This window comes from Thermobia domestica, chromosome 13, assembly GCF_964235325.1.
Source record: "Thermobia domestica chromosome 13, izTheDome1.hap1.1, whole genome shotgun sequence".
Lineage (NCBI taxonomy): Eukaryota > Metazoa > Arthropoda > Insecta > Zygentoma > Lepismatidae > Thermobia > Thermobia domestica.
In genome coordinates this window covers 205,453,138-205,471,365 of record NC_137466.1, presented here as the reverse complement: position 1 = coordinate 205,471,365, position 18,228 = coordinate 205,453,138, and the positions used below count along the sequence as shown (strand labels likewise).

The 18,228-nt window shown below is 36.8% G+C and overlaps 1 protein-coding gene across 3 annotated transcripts in view; it reads left to right on the top strand.

The window, feature by feature from the left end:
* Positions 1–18,228, top strand: part of LOC145668967 (venom serine carboxypeptidase-like) — a 187,468-nt gene that overhangs the window by 155,795 nt on the left and 13,445 nt on the right. The window lies entirely within an intron of this gene.

The window sequence follows — 18,228 nt, the reverse complement described above, 5'->3', positions numbered from 1 at the left end:
TATTGATCACCTGAGAAGAACAGATAAAAAAAAAGCAGAAGCAGCAAGCGGGCATGTTCCTGCTACCGATAAAGCGTACCATGAATACATTTGATCTATACTAGCAGAGATGGGTAGAGATACTTTGTTTTTCGCGGAATCTGGAAAGTCCTCAAAACTCTCTCTGCTCTTCTTGGCGACATTTGTTAGAGATTTATGACTCCTGTTACCGGCACCTAAAAATGAACGGTTCCATATCCTTCCGTTCTTCCTTTCTTTTACCTTCCATTCGTTGCTTCTTTAAAAAATACTGAATTTTGTTCAGTTTCAGGGAGCAAACTGAAACTTCACTGTGCATTTTCGCTTGAACGGTAACATTGAAGAGAAGGACAGCGGACGTGCTGGCTAAGATTAGCCGAAAGTTGTGTGTGTGTGTGTGGGGGGGGGAATAAGTAGTGGTTGGGGCAAGATATCTCTAAGTTTGTCTGCAACAGTTCATCGTTAACACTCTATCAAAACCGTAAGCAGCAGAAATCCATTACACCTCGTTGAAATCACGTTCATCGTCATAAATGAAAAACTGGTGAGAAAAAGCAAAGATCAGTTTCCGGATATCAATTAAGCGTCCCGAAATGTATTTCATCTCTAGTCTTCACTCTTTTAAAAACGGAAGAAATAGAAACCAACTTCCGGTTGACTTATACAGAACAGAAATAATATCGCGGGTAGCGAGAAGCAGCTTTCGGGAGTGGATTAAGCATTTTAACAATATGTAACATATGAAGCTTGCACACATAAATTATTGTTGGGAGTGGTCCAAAGTTTGGGCGGTCCACAATACACAACGCCACCACAACACACTCTACCTGTTATGTTTTTCTACACCCTTAAAGACGATAAGTAAGGTGCGTTGCAAAATGATATGACCACCAGATCTATTCAACATAACTCAAGACTCAAGAGAAAATGCAACCAAACAGAACGTAGAGTAATAGCTGTTAATATGCACTAGAAAAAGACATAAGAGAACTCAGGTGTTTGTTCTGATAACGAGCAGCCTGGAAACAAACAAACCAAAAAATGGATATCAGCTGTTGCAAAAAATAATACGATCACTATGTGATAGAGGGCGTTACTGTAGATTGGTGAAGATTGTTGGCGCTCGAAGTGTTTTCAAGCAGGAAACTGGATTTCATGTGATTGAAGAAGACACAGTATCGTGTTTGGAACGAACTCGTAATGTGTATGACGGAAGAGTAGGAAAATGGACCGAAGGAGCGCTCTCTCTGAGTGTGAAAAGGGTCAAAGCCGCTTATAAAGCTGAAGGAATGTCTTTCAGAGCTATAGGTAGGAAAATTGGGCGCACTACGTGTATGGAGAATAATTATTTGAAACTCGGAGCAAAGTATAGTGTAAAGAAGCCGACCGGAATACCACGGAAAATAACACCGAGACAAATAAGAAATTTATTGCGTAAGCTTAGTGGTGGCAATACAAGTCTAGGCAACCTATCCAGTGATCCTACCATAAACGTTCACAAATCAACCTTGTGTCGCGCTGTGGAACAGGGCAATGTGTTGCAATACAAGAAAAAGAATATTCAACCTCGACTTACCGCCGATCAGAAGCGCAAAAGATTACGATGGGCAAAAGAGCATGTGCACTGGACAGAAGAATGGAAGTGGGAAAATAAATTTAATTTAGACGGACCAGATGGGTGAGCATATTATTAACATGTTTTGAGGAAAGAACAGATTTTTTCCAATCGGTAGGAAGATGGCAAGTCTATAATGGTATGGGGTGGGTTTGATGCTTCTGGTAAAACCAATCTCGCTTTCCTTTCTTGCTGTATGAAGGCCACTGATTATCAAACTGTGATCGAAGATAATCTGCTTCCCTTCGCTAGTGTGATTGGTGAACCTTCATGGGCCTTCAAACATGGTAATGCCCTTAGACATGTGGCCAATTCCACAAAAGAATGGCTTGACTACAAAAAGGTGCGCGTAATGGATTGGCCTGCAATTTCCCCGAACTTGAATCCAACGGAAAATGTTTGGGGCGTGTTGTGTTGGCAAGTGTACGTTGGAGGCCGACAATACGATAGTACCGAGTCTTTGAAAGATGCTATTATTGCTGCATGAGATGCACTTGACATTTCGACGTTACAGAACCTAGTGAATACCATATTTCACCGTGTGTTTCAACTAGCAGTGAACAATGGTTCATACATAGGGTTTTAAGTACAGTGGTCGTATCATTTTGCAACAGTCGTATCATTTTTTCTCTGTATACGTATTGTTTCTTGTATTTCTACACACTGTGCCATACAATGTGTTTCCACTTGCTTGATTTCCTGAGATGTACTGTCAGTGTTACACTAACTATCTGATCTAGTTCACTTTCCTTCCTTTACATATACTTTTTCGCATCTTAATTGTTAAGTATTGCTACTTGTATTATCAGGAAACATGATAGAACTATATTGCTTTTATAAGGAAAAAAGAACTAGTGATGAAGTGCAAGGTAAAATCACATTATGTTGACTGGCCTTTAATCAAAAACCATCCTGAATCCGTTTCTGAATTTAATATTCTTTCATTACAGGCAAATTATGCAATTCTGGGAGCGGCTGGTTTTGCGACAGGCTACTTAATTGATTTTTACAATTATGTAGGAAGTGAAGACGACCTAGCACTTGGTATGTACTGGAAATTTCTTGAATTACCCCAAGTTCGCAAAGCGATTCATGTAGGCAACGTGACTTACAACGACACCAGTCGCCCAGTTTTTGATCATCTTCAAGAGGACATAATGAAATCTGTAAAACCTTGGGTTGAAGAACTAGCAGACAATTACCGTGTTATGTATTATACTGGTCAACTGGACATTAAGGTTGCTTACCCATTTTCCGAAATATTTTTTCAATCTTTGAACTTCAGCGCTGCTGAGGAATACAAAAACGCTAAACGATCTATTTTGAGAGTAGGTGATGATTTGGCTGGATACGTGAAAACAGCAGGGAATTTCACGGAGGTTTTGGTCCGTGCTGCTGGTCACATGGTTCCAAAGGATCAGCCAGTTTGGGCTTTGGATCTTATCACAAAATTCACTAGAAACGAACCTCTTGGTTCCAAATAAAATTAAGTAACAAGAAGTATGTATTAACAAGTTTGAATTTTATGGTATAAAATGTTCTATTGTAATTTACACAGTTCATTAACACCTAATTTCGAGACTATAAAACGTTTGTTTTATTTTATGGATTTACTGATTTTAAAACTATCTTGCTTGAAGTATAAACAAGATTTTGATCTCCTAGTACGTAATGTAGAAGATTGGTCTGCATTCGGTGTGAATTCAGAAAATTCAAATGTGTCCATACAATTAGGTACCATGTGTGGTGGGAATCGTACTTGGCTAGCAAACTTTTAACGACTGCATCTCTCCTTGGTCCACGCATACCGTATCGTATAGGCTATCCATTTTTTTTAAATATTTGATATTCAAATTCATAATTGAGGAAGATACCTGTCTAATTGTTAATCAAGTTTGTTAGTTTTGTTCGTTTGTTTTCTGTATTTTGTATTTTATTTCTCATTCTAGACACTACTTCAGGGGCGGATTCAGCCCGCTCCACAGAAGAGGAAACTTTCTTATATTTTAATATAATAAAACCCATTCCAGAGTTTGGAGCTCTTAAAAGCAGCTCTAAGTAGCAGTATTACAACCCACCGCCCCCCCAGAAGTCCGTTCTGGATCTGCCATGCACTACTGATACTACATTCAATTGAATATTTTTAGTACATTTATTTAATTGCTTCATTAGTTTAAACTGTATTCATTTGTTACGATGCAGCCGATAAAAATGCTTGGTATCCAACTGCAATTACGACCACAAACTGAATGCGATTGTAGTGAAGGGCGTAATATGAGAAAGGCAGATAGAGAGGGAATTCCGTCACCCTCTCGAGTTTGAGAAAAACATGCATTTTAATAAATTGTACTAGCTGAACCTGCGTGCGCTCTCTACACTGCTCATCATTCACATATGACCATGAATCTCCTTGCTACTCCTCACATCTATACATGTCCCTTTACAGACACAAGTGGAAGACGTCTTGATAAATATCGGCAATGAGTACCATAAAGGGGAGATTTTTTCGATTATTTTTTCAATACCTCGCACCATTTGCATGATTTGATCCTTCTTCCGGTTGGAGTTTCTAATTCATGTATGATCACTGTTTTCTTTCTTCTTGCATGCAGTATGTAATAAGCAAATACATTACACACACAATTAATTATAATGTCAGATATATGTGGTGTTCGTTAGACAAAATACTCAAAACAATAAAGATTCATCTTAAAGTGGATAGCTGGTTATCCTTCGTATTTCGTTATCATTTGATCATGAAACAAATCCTGAGAGATACACAACCCCTGTATACAAATATGTTATGTTGGAATGTATAACTCGTAGGATACGATGGTTTGATTTTTTAAAAAATTCAATACTTCCAGTGTACCCCATAAAACGTAAAAAGAAATAACGCCCATGTTTTTTTTTAATATCCAATTAGAACTGAACAATCTACACAAAATTTGCAATCGATCATTCAAAACATCATCTTTCTAGAGCCTATGGTTCCTGAGAACTCACTGTCGAAAGGATTGGCCATAAACATATTAACTTTTCTTGACCACAAACTTATATACTTAACATTTAAATATAAAGATACTAATATAATAAAAACCCCAAATATGTTACGTTGGCGGACAGCGTTTCCCTCCCTTGGTAAAATTTAAATGACGCTACTGTTGTAATGCTACATTTGAATGATATGAATTCACTCCGAAAGCAGAGTCATATTGCACTTCACCCTCGAAGAGTCGAGGAAACACAAAAGATTTGTACTGGTCCTGTTTATCGCAGACTTATTCTGAAATGAAACATGGGAGCTCACAATTGAAAAAAAAAAAAAAAAAAAAAGGACCTTAGTGAAACTACGTTTTACTGATTACAGCGCAATGTATCACGAGTTTTAAAAAAGTATTTTGAATAAAATTTACTTATTTGTTCCCCGTAGAATGCGAATATGGATCCTAATTTAAATTTTCATAATATGCTTCCCCCGATCCACTTGGAAGCGAGCTCAAAAAGATTTTTTTTTTAAATTTCGAACATTTATTCGTCCGATGTTTGTTCTCCAGATATTTTGCATTCTCAAATTAAAATATTCATCTTGTAGGAGAAAATTCTATGACCAAACTCTGGAAAGTGATTCCTTATATCAAATGAAAGAAAAAAATATTCTAATAAACAGGTCGAAAAACACCTTCTTTCAGAGTTATAAGATTGCATTATTTACCAAGTTAAGACAATATGTACCTTAACATTTTGTGGAATGTTTTAGTGCCTGTGATAAATGTTAACATAAAAGTAATAAAATAATAGGCAATCTAAGTTCCACATTAACCAAGCTTGTTAATTACAATACTGACAGAATAATAAATTGTAAAATAACAAAATAAAATAAAGAAATAAAATATGGTATACATATTTTAATTTTCCATTGAACATATTTACATAGCTTAACTGTTATGAGTTTAGATACCAGAGCAATTCCGAAAAAAAAAGCGGTTTGGTTAGTAATGGCATACACTCGCAGAGGTAAAACTTTTATCATACACAGTAGAAAAGTACAACGTTTCATTACTTTTCAACAAAATCGCCATTGCAATTGAGGCACTTGTCGTAAAGTTTTACAAGGTTTGAAATTCTTTCTGTAAAAAAATTCCCGTCTGGGAATGAAGGCACCCCCTAACAACATTGTGAAGCACATTGTCATTGTCGAAACAATGCGACGCAAGCCACTATTTCACAGTGCCTGAAGAAGTGGTAGTCACTTGGCGAAATATCTGGGATATAGGAAGGATGATCAAAAACATCCTAGTGGGAATTCTTGCCGCATCGTGCACGTTAGTTTGTCCATCTTTAAACATGCGACACCATTCATGTCCGACACCTTCACTCATTACGTTGTGTCCGTAAACTCCACACAGTTCGCGATAAATCGCAGCTGCCGAAAGTTTCTTCGCACTTAGGAATTGTATTACCACAAGCACTTCACATTTGACGTATTTTTCAATTGGAACATTCATTTTCAATTGATATAGCAGACGAGTGGACGTCTACTTCCACTGCTGACTGTCTACTGAACTACTACACGAGGACAGAAGTCGCTCTTCCTGGACATCTCTCAAACATGCGCAAACGGAGGATTTTTTTTTTCGAATTGCCCTCGTACGAAAGTGGTAAGAGAGGAAAGTTGTTTTGCAAATAAGTAATTTTCAATCTATACTGGTTTCAGCAACTTGGACTTCCCATTGGTAAGGCGCCCAATAATGAATGAAAGAAGCGACGTTTCCAGTTCAATAGGGTTTTCGAACGGAATGCAAAGTTACGCAAAAGTTTAAAAGGAGGGACGTGCACATTGTTATGTGAGGGAACCAACACCTCCGATCCGTTTACCAATAATGCTGTATAGTTGATATGATTAGGAGCAAGGGAACAGCCTGCTTAGTTGGCGGCTTTGCCCTCCACTTTTATTTTATGTATTTATGTATTTATATATTTATTTCTTTATTTGTAGACGTGTATTAGAAAACATAGAAGAGTTGTTCTTATATGGTCATCGGGGTTAATAGGCTCTCTATTTTGTGGGACCTTGAACAAAGAGTTGAGAAAAAGATTCATAAAGTGGTTCGTGTGAAGTATTGTTCTATATAGGTCAGAAACATGGACATTACGCAAAAATGATGCGAAACGACTGGAAGATTTCGAAATGTGGGTGTGGAGAAGAATGGTGAGAATTAGTTGGGTCCAACTGGTATGAGAGAGTATGAGAGAGTGTTAGAAATGGTGGGGGAGAAAAGAACAATTTTAAATATTATTAAAAAGAAGAAGAGAAACTGGTTGGGACATTGGCTAAGAAGGAACTATATCATGAGGGACGTACTAGAAGGTATGGTGACAGGAAATAGAGGGGAAGGCGAAGGAGACCACAATTAATAGACGATATCAAAACAGAAAAATCATACATGGTGACGAAGAGGTTAGCGGAAAACCGTCAAGCAAGCCCGTATCCACGGGGTGGCTAGGGTGGGCCTGCTCCCCCACGTAAATTTTCACTGGCCCCCTAAAATTTTCGCGGTAGGCTTGCAAATGAACTATAATATGGTTGGGTCGGATCCCCGTACATTTTTGGGCTGGCTACAGGCCTGCTGTCGAGTATGGAAATTTCTCAGTTTTAGCAAGTGACCTGCCAATAAATGCAGAATACCTATGATAATGACTTATAGACTTAACATTCTTACTACTTCATATTCCTTTTTCAAACCAATACAGAGCTATTCAACTTGTTAATAATAAAGAATCAGTGAGAAATGTTTAGCAAATAATAATAATAATAATAATAATAATAATAATAATAATAATAATAATAATAATAATAATAATAATAATAATAATAATAATAATAATAATAATAATAATAACGTTTACATTTAGTTAGTTATCACTTTACTTCTTAAAATAAGAGTTACTGGCGAGACTATGAGACAATACTGAATGTATCTGGGAAGGGTAGCGTGGCCCTGTAATTCGGGGACAAGATAGTGTGTTGAGAAAAATGGACTATATTGTGAGAATTGATATTTCCATGATGGTTTGTGCATCCACCAAGTACGCCCAAAGTGAAGCCTTTCTCGTGGTTCGGAGTCCATGATAAGGATAAGTATCACCCTTCATAAGCACGACGTTGCATGAGGAAACAGAACAAAACTCAATTTTAAATACTAAATTTCTAAGTTTTGGATAATTTTATCATTTATAATATTATTGATTGATTTTTTTTTACATTCTTCCGTTCTTCGTTTAACTCATTTACCAGGAAGTTGTACTCTTGCTCGATACCTACGGTTAGAACATCCATTTCATTAACACCTTTCAGTAACCTCATGGAATATAATTGACTAGATATATATTACGTAAAAATTCAAATTATTTTATTTAAATACACAATATGTCGGAAAAATAACGGAACTTTGTAAATTAAACAAAACGAATTAGGCGTTTTACCAACTGAAGTTCTTTTTATTCAAAATAATCCCTTCCGCATCAACACACCATTAGGCACGTTCAACTAAGTCTGTGGCTATTTGAGAATGCGTTTTCGAAGCGTTATCCCCTAGAGCGAACGCGACCAAGCTGGCTATTTGGTAACTTTACTTTTGCCAGAGTTATACTGTGAACCAGCCAGGGTTTCCAGGTCTTTCTTGCCAAGTCCAGGTCTGTAATAGCAGAGTTCCAGTACTCTGCACACCCCTTGCCTGGCAAAACGTTTTTGCTTTTTTTCCTTCCTTTTGACATCTTTTAAACAGCAGGGGGTCTGCTGCCGAAACGCACCACATACGCTTGAGCTGACGTTTTCTCCGCGTTTTTTATTGCTTTCGCGTTTGTGATTAGCCATCCACATTTAAATACATGGTCAGCTTATTCCAAGCGTACGCATGAGCAATAAAAACGCGTTGCGATCGCTTCAAATTGCCGCCCTGTAATGCGAGCACGGAGTGTTTAATGTCCGGAATCGCTTCAATGACCCTCGTCGCGGCAGAGTGGACGTGTGTAACATTGTCATAAAATGTTTTTCTCATGGCCAATTTTAATTTTGGGAATAGGAAATAGTCATACTGCGATAAATCAGGTGAATACGGAGGATGTGGAAGCACATGCAACGTTTTTTTTTTTTTTAAACGAAAAACTCACGAACTGCGACGGTTCTGTGACATGGTGCATTGTTATGCAATAATGACCAACTGCCTGGCGACCGATACTCGGGCCTTACGCAAATGATTCGCTTCCACAAACGCTACATAACATCCAGATAATATTCACCATTAACAGTTTCACCCTGTGGAACGAATTTCTGATGTATAATGCTTGTCGAATCGTAAAAGCAAATCAACATTGTCTTCTGACCTGACTTTTAAAAACGAAATCTTTTCGCTTTCCGAGAACCTGAGGACTTCTACGTAGCATTTTGACGTTTTTTTTGCGGGGGGGAGGGGGGGTTCGTACTTCAAGCACTAAGTCTTGTCATCAGTTACAATCGACCTACGAATATTCTGTTCCGTTTGCCTGTTTTAATCAGACTCTTACAATGTTCAACGTGAGTAAGTTTTTGGTAATCAGCAAGGTGTGCGGAACAAATCAAGCACAGACTTTCCGTTTGTTTAACTTCTTTGTCGAAATTTCGCGAATTTAATTCTTTCGTCGTATTTAATTCCTCCAGCATCTATCTCACAGTCGAATTCGCATCGCAGCCGATCATTTCACGCGCTTGTTCCACCAACTCAAAGCTATTTTTTTTCGGTCTGCCTCGCTTTGGGTCGTTTTCCAAGGACTCATGACCGTCCCGGAATCGTGTATACCAACCAAACACACATGTTCCAGATAAGCACTCATCAGCATACACTTGTTTCATTATTTCCAATGTTTGTGTAAATGTTTTACCTAGCTTGACAAAAAATTTAATATTAACTCTTTGCTCCATCCTGTTTTTGCGACGAGGTGAAACCAGGTACATTCACTTTTCTTTCAATAACTTGATACTCCATTAATCAGTTCTCGTGATTGTGCCCTCGTTTTGTTGAGCAAATATCAAGCTTTTCGATGATATGTTGTTTCAATAGATGGAGCTAGTAGTTATCTGTAAAGAAAAAAAAATCCGTTACTTTTCCGACATACTGTGTAGATTGAGAAAATACCTGAATACTGAAGTACCGTTTTACTCATTTTACTGCACGTTCGACAATGTGGAACGGAATAAAACTAAAAGCTTGAGTGTTGAGAAACCTAATCTCAGTCTCCCGAATTTTAGAGAGTCTTTCATTAATTTTTCAATCAAAAGTTAAGTGACGAGATGGATTCTTAAAACTATTTTGAGAACATTTTAAATTAAAATTTTTGGAGATCGAAATTCTCGTCCAAACCATTCCAGTATCTATGGAGTTTTCTTGTTGGGTCACTCTTTTGCGCTCCAGAAGTGGAAAATAATACTACAAATTATAATCGTCATCATATTTCGAATTAACTTGTGGCATCATATTTTCTAACTCTGGGAATGAATATACATTCATCCTCATGAAATGGAACAGAGTTAGAAAATATGATGCTGCAAGTATCTAAGTGATAGAGAAATCAGTGTCAAAGGAGTGACCTTGGTTCAATTCTTTACCAGTTCAACGTCAAGAGTTTTGTTTGTAACACATTTGTATTTTCTAACGACAAATCTGTAAATTTTCTTATTCTTGTTAAGGAACTACAATCTCAAATATTTCCAGGTACAAACGATTGTTGAGCTATTAAGATGAGTTGTTTCTTCCTTTTGCTTGCTTTCTTTCTTTTCTTTTCTTTTCTTTTTTCTTTTTTTTTTCTTTTTTTTTCTTTTTTTTTTTTTTGTATGACTTGGGATCAAATCTTTGACTTTAGAACCCAAATGTAAGTGCTCTATAGTACTCGCGAGAACTCGTGATGCTTGACCTAGATTTACCAATTTCACCACCCAATAGAACACGAGGGTGTGTCCCGGTTGTGAAACCCACCCATGAAATTTTGCCAGTGTCATCTTTCGTGCTGTACGGAGAGCATCTCCTGACGGTGCAGTATTGTCGGACTGCTGCTAAGTTTCGTTTTGTTGTTGTTATTTTTGCTATTAATTTTACATTTTTGCTATTATTATTATTCCGTTTAATTCGAGTAATGTTATTAATGTTCGTTTTATAGTTTTTAAAAGTGCTGTTTCTTTTGCTCCTTTCCCATGTCCTCTTAAGTTTGGCAACGTTGTTGATATGCTTCTGTTGCTTCACTTTTTTTCAAGCGTGCGTTCGGAAGGCAGCTCTACGAATCGTACCGAACTTATCCGATGCACCACACGTGACAGAAAGCAGTTCTGTGATTTGTTTAGAGCCCAGGCTTCACGAGTTGTCGCGGCCACTATAGTAATGTGCTATCGTAACTTTATAGGTTTGTTGCTAAAAGCAGCGTTATTTTATTTTTTTCCAGGGGATGATTCTCCGCCGACATAAGAGTTTCACTTTTTATATCAATGTATTACTATACATTTGATCAAACAGTATATGTTTTTGAAATTCAACGAAGGGGGGAATTACACCCTCCTGTCCTGTCCAAAAGACGCCCCTGAAACATTTGCTTACCATTACTGGGAAACAAAATGAAATTAATCATTGAATAACACTCATTTCTGTCAATAGTTTTTAGAGCTATGCATTACAGACTAATTGGGAAGCACCAAACCTACTGCTGTGATTGACAATTTCCATAGTTTTCACAAAGAGCATCTACCTAGCTTGATGTGATATGCAGTCTTTGAAGAAGGAAAAAATGCAAATAAGGGCATTTATGAAGCTACGGGAACATTTTATGACATTTTTTAAACTCAGGCTCTAAAAAGGCATTTCAGAAAAAAGAACGGGTCAAAGAGACGTTTTTAGAGCAATAAAGCTTGTAAACATGCTTCCTGTTTTCTACGTCTGAATGGAAAGAGTATGTTACGTCACACAGACTGCTTTGGACAAAGAGAAGAGAACGGCGAGTTGGATTGAATACTAGGAGTAGCTAGTTGATCGAGACGTGAGTTTCTGAATGAATAACCAAACGGCGCAAGAGTTTTGTTAGTAATTTGGATTTTAACTTTTGTAACACTTTCGTTACTTCGATCTGTACGAATGCAGACTAAGGTTCCAAGGAAAGCACATTTAGTACAAAAAAACTGATGAGCTCTACGTATTTTCTTTGTCTACTCAGGTAACATATTTACAAATTAAACCTTAAGTGATTTTTTAATTTCTTTTCTTGTTCTTTTGTTTTTCCCTCTGACTGTTTTTTTTCGGGGATCGATTTCCAGGTATTGCTACATATTATAATGCTTACTTCTTCATTCATATATAAGTGTGTGAGACTACGATCCTTCTATTCCAACTCATTCTTCCATCTACTTTTCCTATTTTGCCTTGTCAAAAGCCTTTTCTAGATCAACGAACATAACATACACCTAATCCCCTTATATAAACTTCTCAGATTATTCTTGATATTCTAGAATCCGTTGTGCCCTTGCCCGTCCTAATCCTGAATCCTTCCTTCTTCATTTCTTCACTTGTTCTTTTACACAACTTTCTGTTCAGTATTAGAAGCACAATTTTTGTTGCATACGATATGACTCTAACATTTCTGTAGTCCTCATTTTTTCTGGGTTCGATTTCTTAGCCAACGACAGCGTTACAATCTTTTGGATACTTGTCCAATTTAAATATATTTCATTATAGATTTCTTGCTCATGTTCTTTTATGTTCTTAATGAATTTGATTGCTTCTATCTATTCCAGTTGCCTTTTCGTTCCTCATCTCGTAATTAGTTATTTCAAACTCATACCGAAGTTCTTAATCATTCTCTCGTACTACACTTTCTACTGTCCATACTTTCATATACGTCCTCAACGTATTCCCTCCATCTTAATAACACTTCATTCCTCGCGCTGACAACCTTTCTATTCTTACTTTCTATTTCCATCACGTAGTGCCACCTAGTGGTTTGGGTACAAAACCTCGCGGCCAGAACGTCGCGGCGACAACCTCGCAGACCAAAACCTCGCCTCCCAAAACCTCGCGGGCCAAAATCTCGCCGGGCAAAACCTCGCCTTACCAAAACCTCGTCTTCCAAAACCTCGCGCCCCAAAATATCGCCATACAAAAATCTCGCCTGACCAAAACTTCATTGTAATGATCTCGCGACAAAGAATCACGCCTAGTCTAAATTAAGCGAGACTTGGTGTCGCCTGGGAAGAAATGTCGTCAGGATAAAACCTTTTGACGACGATTTCTTCAATGTAGAATGTTCTATATATTACTATATGTATATATTTAGCAATAACACATAATTACATTAAAATAATGACAAGAAAAATTCTAATGCATGCTTTGGAGATCTATATATATAAAATTTAAATGACTATGTTTGTTACATTATACCTCTTGAGCCATCCTACCGATCTCAATCAAATTTTTAACATAGATGAGGTTCCAGCCTAGAATGTCTTTTATAATTTCACTTTGTCGGCACAACAAAAGGGAGGGGGAGTGGAATATATATATATATATATATATATACAGAGCCGTAGCTAGAGATTTCGGAGCCCGGAGCGAAGTAGAATTCGGCGCCCCTACTCTCACCACACCAAGCTCTTCTTTCCTGTTTTTCTTCCCCCAAAAAAACATGTCTGGAAGAAATACTGGTTTGCCGGGGGGGGGGGGCGGGAAGAAACACTCTTTGATTGTGATTTGCTAGGATCATTAATGTTAGTAAAACTGTTAAGAAATCAAAGTAACTACATTCATCGCTTTCAAAGTATTCGAAATGATAAAGAAATCAGTCAAGCATAACTTTATTAATACTCACAGAAATAATAAATCTTTACAGTATAAATTACTCTCATGTTTAAAAAGGACCTTTGAACTTGACGAAATATGAAGATTTTTTTGTTTTTCTTTTTGAGAAGGTTTTCAATTTATAACTGATAAATAATAATAAAAAATGTATTTCACTCAGATAACTGAAGAGATGGACGTATTGTTCTCTCTATAGCCTTGAATTCTTTGAAAGCGTAAAGATAATGGCTGAATATCTTATAAATGGACAGACTATTAACCGTTATTCCCTAGTAGAAAAGAAATGTCTAATATGGCAATTCTTCTGAAGTTGTTTGCTGTTTCATGTTTAATTGCAAGCACACAGAGTGCTCGGTTCTGGGATCAACAATTTCATCAGAGGCGGCCAGAAAATATCCATGCAAATTTCGTGAAATCACTGCTTGTGGAGGAAGATGTTGGTGACCCCCTTATCCTAACGCTACTGATTGAATCCGGAAACATTGAAGAAGCTCAGAATTTGTCTTTGGTTGGTGACATAGGAATTGAAGGAATTCCCAGTTATTCAGGATTTTTCACCGTTAATCCTGAACATAATGGAAACTTATTTTTCTGGTACTTTCCAGCCAAGGTAAGGAAATTTGGCGAGCTTGTTTCGTAAATTTGTTTTCCAGACCATACCGTGTCCGAATCTTGTAAGCGATTCTCTCTGAAATTTTGCCGGATTATTTTCTCTCTTATTTTCACCAGGCAAATATTGGCACAATACTTTCAAATATATCCCTGACTGACATCCATTCAAATTGTTGTGTTATTTTTTATTATTATTATTTATCAACTCTCATTTTCAATGTCAAAGTTACCCCTTGTACTATCAAGAAGGGGTCCTTTTGTGCCCACCTGTTAAGATTAAATATATCTACCAAAATAAACAAATTAGAAACAGTGACTAAAGTGAACAGTCCACGAAATAAGACCTACAGCTCTTTATTATAGTGCCATCTAGGAGTGATACTTCTAAATGTTAGTCACATTTCCTACCAACCGGAAGGGGGGTATACTTTGTGCTCACCAACTCGAAATAGCAAATTTTTTGAGACACATTATCGTTCACTTTGCACCACTGTAAGGTATATGGTTTAGTTAAACATGTTGAGCAAGAAGATATAGTTTTTACAATTTTAAAGAAACGATTCAAAGAGTAATTACAAAAAAAAAAAAAAAAAAAAAAAAAAAAAAAAAAAAAAAAAACATTGTGATGGGCACAAAGTACCCTCTCCCGTTGGTAGTGCGAGGGTTAAGGCCCTTTGCCTTGTCTTACATATAACAATGTAATAATTAGAGACCGGATGTTAGGCAAAATGCCTATTCTTTAATATTAAAGATATGATCAAAAATAACGTTTTAAAGTTTATATAGGGGGTTATAGTTTCGATTTAAGCCAATTTTATTTTGCCTATTTTGCCTATTTCGACCTATACTGCCTAAATAATTGCTTTAGTGCCTAATGTTGCCTATTCTATGCATTTTCTTCAAAATAAGCCTTCATTGGAAAAATATATAATTTATATAACATAAATAATACATACATATATACGTATATTAGGTGTTTGTAAACACAAGCACGTGGTACGTTACAATGTATACAAAGGGTGAACTTCAAAGATGTGCACATACTTCCGAGCTGATGAATGATATCAAAAGAAGACAAAAAGTTCTCTTGTAGTTTGTCGAATTCCGTGTCGTGTGCGAGTGATAATGATGCCAACTTGGAATCGAAAATCGAATATTGACAATTGGACTGGAACAGATAGATGTGCACATACGTTAGGAGGTGATTCGTGACATGAAACGAAGACAAAAAGTCCTCTTGAATGTCACGAATCACCTCCCAAAGTATGTACACACTTTTATGTCTCGCTCCAATTGTCAGGATTCGATTTTCGATTTCAAGTTGGCCCCCCTGTCACTCGTATACGACGCGGAATTCCACAACATGCAAGAGGATTTTGTATTCTTTTGATATCAGGAATCACCTCCCGGAGTATGTGCACATCTTCCAGGCTCACCCAGTATATATGGAATGCATAGCAAGCTTCGTTTTTATATATGCAATAAAAGAAGATATTGACAAAGAAGTATGTTTCTATATTCTTTGAGCATTATTTATGACTTGAATCTATTTTTTAATGGTATTGAGTATTTATCTTCATTATTTCGAGCTACATTTTAGTGCCTATTTTACTGCCTATTTTTTAAATTTTTAGTGCCTATTTGCCTGCCTATTTTCTAGGTTTTTAGTGCCTAAACATCCGGTCTCTAGTAATAATTCATGAGAGAAAAGTAAATATATATTAACATATACAAAATACATAGAAATAGCATTATAGCCCAAATAAAGAAAATAAAATAAAGATATATCTTAAAAATGGAGAAGGAATATGCAGGGGAGTAACTTAAGTAGTACAGATTACTGGTAATCTGTCTCAAGAAAATACTGTTTTAATTTATTTTAAATAGAAAAATAGTTGGTGAATTTTTAATTGTATCAGGGATTGAATTCAATAGACGTATAGTGACTACTGTAAAAGATTTCGAAGTAAAAATTGTTTTATGAGGTGAAATTTTCAACGAACTTAAAAAGTTCGTTATTGAATTCTCTCTCTGTCTCTCTCTCTCTCTCTCTCTGTGTGTGTGTGTGTGTGTCTGCCTGTTTGTCTCTCTGTTATTTGCATTTTTTTTTCAATTTTGGGTCCTCCATTCGATAAAGCATCAAAAACTATCTGGCAAAGTGATGGAAGTTTTAGAGTCACTCTTACCGTTCTCGAGATATTGGCCACAAAATGGCCGATTTCCCGAGATATAAGGAACCATATCTCGCCAACAGTAAGTTATAGAAAGATGATATTGGTGTTGATCAATACCTAAGAGGATGCTGGACATTATGGTACGAGATAGTAACTAGTGGCCACTGGCCAACTGACCACCGTTCCTCAGATATTGGCCAAAAAAAAGTTGGAATTTCAGGAGATTTAAGGAGCCATATCTCAGGATCTAAAAGTCATAGAGACATGATATTTTATGTAGTTTTGCGAGAAAGAGAAGAAGGTGTGGATAAAGAGATTTACTTTTACATGTAGGAACAATAACAGTTATCCTTCCAGGTTAATCTCTCCATTCTTTTTCAGTTTGTTCTGCCAACGCTCTTAGAGCATTCTCAACTGGTTAAAGTTAAAGACTCACGGGAGTATTCTGTGTTTAATGAAAAGTTTCTTGAATTGAAATTGACTATACAAGTGCTCAAGTTGACCAAACTTCAGAACTTTGTATAACAAAAGTAAACTACAATAGAAACGAAAAATTGCCAGTTTTAGTCACTGTAATTATTTTCCATAAGGAATTATATGAGGATTATATGGCTTGAAGTTAAATATGAATCTTGTCAAGCAGTTTTGTATTCTCTGAAACTGAGTGGAAAGTTTTTCGGTTAGATATTGATGCACAGTATCCTAGTAGTAAAGATGACACAACACTAGTGACTGGATTTGTGTAATTTTTATATATTAAAAAAGAACGTTTTCTAAGCCTGTGTAATGTCTGTGAATCTAATCCCACCTACATCCGCATTAATTTTACATATGCTAAAAGTTCGTGCTCAATTAGTGCCGACGACCTACTATGTCAAAAAAAAAAAAAAAAAAGTGCTGTTACTAAAACGTCAAAAAACAAAAAAGATTCTGGGAAGAGCTAAGTTCACGTTAGCCCCACCCACTCAACCAATTGAGATGAAACCCATCAAAAAGTTAGTGTTAAAATACTGCTGACGAAATCACATAGAAAGGAAATTAGTGCTATTAACAGGAGGCCACAATATATTCAAAAAATATTCTCTAATCACAATTTTTATGCGGTATCGTCAGCACTAACTTTATGTATGGCTTTCATCTCAATCGGTTTAGTAGATGAGGCAGCGTGAAGCGAGTCTCACCCAGAATGTTTTTTTGACGTTTGTGTAGCAGCACATTTTTTTTTAACATTGTACATCTTCGGCAGTAATTTTTGGCACATGTTTAAAAATTAGTGCGGGTGTGGGTGGGGCCAGGTTCATGGACATGCCTCTGTAACGAATGTAATGTCGAATAAATCTTTCTGTATATTTTTCTTATATAATCTGATCAGCTAAGGTTTTTGTTAACAACAATTCCCATATTGCAAACCATCTTACAGAATTTAATTACGGTGCCATCTAAGACTAAAATTGATAATAACGCTTCATTAATGCTACTTAGTTCTGATCGCGAACCAATAATAATCGTTTTCACGTCGTTTGGGTTTGTTTTCAAGCTATTTTCACTGAACCACTGAAAGATGCTATTTAGATCATCATTTCAACTGATTCATACGGTGGCTCAGAGGCAGGGCCTTGCCGTGGAAAATCAGCGCCCGGGGCGAGAGTATACGACGGCGCCCCCATACATATATTCCAAGCAATTTTTCCTATCTTTTTTCCTTTTTTCTCCCGAATTTTCGCCCCCTTACTTCGGCGCCCGGGGCCGACGCCCCGCTCGCCCTCCCCCCACGGCACGGCCCTGCTCAGAGGTAGAGTAGAGGACAGCACAAGCCTTTTATTAATTTGCACATTAAAAGCTATTCCCTACTTTCTGAATTTACTTCGGTTAGAAGCAGGAAAAAAAAATATCTCAGTCAAGTGTGTACAAAGAGCTGTACCATTATTTAGTATACTTA